The sequence below is a fragment of the Penaeus monodon genome, chromosome 31 (genome assembly GCF_015228065.2).
Source record: "Penaeus monodon isolate SGIC_2016 chromosome 31, NSTDA_Pmon_1, whole genome shotgun sequence".
Classification (NCBI taxonomy): Eukaryota; Metazoa; Arthropoda; class Malacostraca; order Decapoda; family Penaeidae; genus Penaeus; species Penaeus monodon.
Genome location: NC_051416.1, coordinates 5,519,009 through 5,519,291, shown reverse-complemented (window position 1 = coordinate 5,519,291; position 283 = coordinate 5,519,009). Strand labels below are relative to the sequence as shown.

At 38.9% G+C, this 283-nt stretch overlaps 1 protein-coding gene across 1 annotated transcript in view; it reads right to left on the bottom strand.

Annotated features, from left to right (window-relative positions):
• Positions 1-283, bottom strand: part of LOC119593014 — a 123,171-nt gene that overhangs the window by 19,195 nt on the left and 103,693 nt on the right. The window lies entirely within an intron of this gene.

The following is a 283-nucleotide window of genomic DNA, read 5'->3' as shown; positions in this document are numbered from 1 at the left end:
ATTTTGGTATTGTCGATATGATGAGAGGATAATGTCCATGTTGAAACCTTTATTGCAATAGCGGGAAATCTTCATCAATATCTGGCCAGAAACTATAACATTCCCTGCATCGAATTCATAACACACAATCATTTCGCTACAATCACAATCAAATTAATAACGGGGCTGATAACAACCCTTGTATAAGGATCCCGAGCGAGGCAGTAATGATGGCAAATAATCATCTGACATAATTTCAGCAGGAAAGCCAGTATGCAAATGAAAGCCTGTTTGGACGAACTCG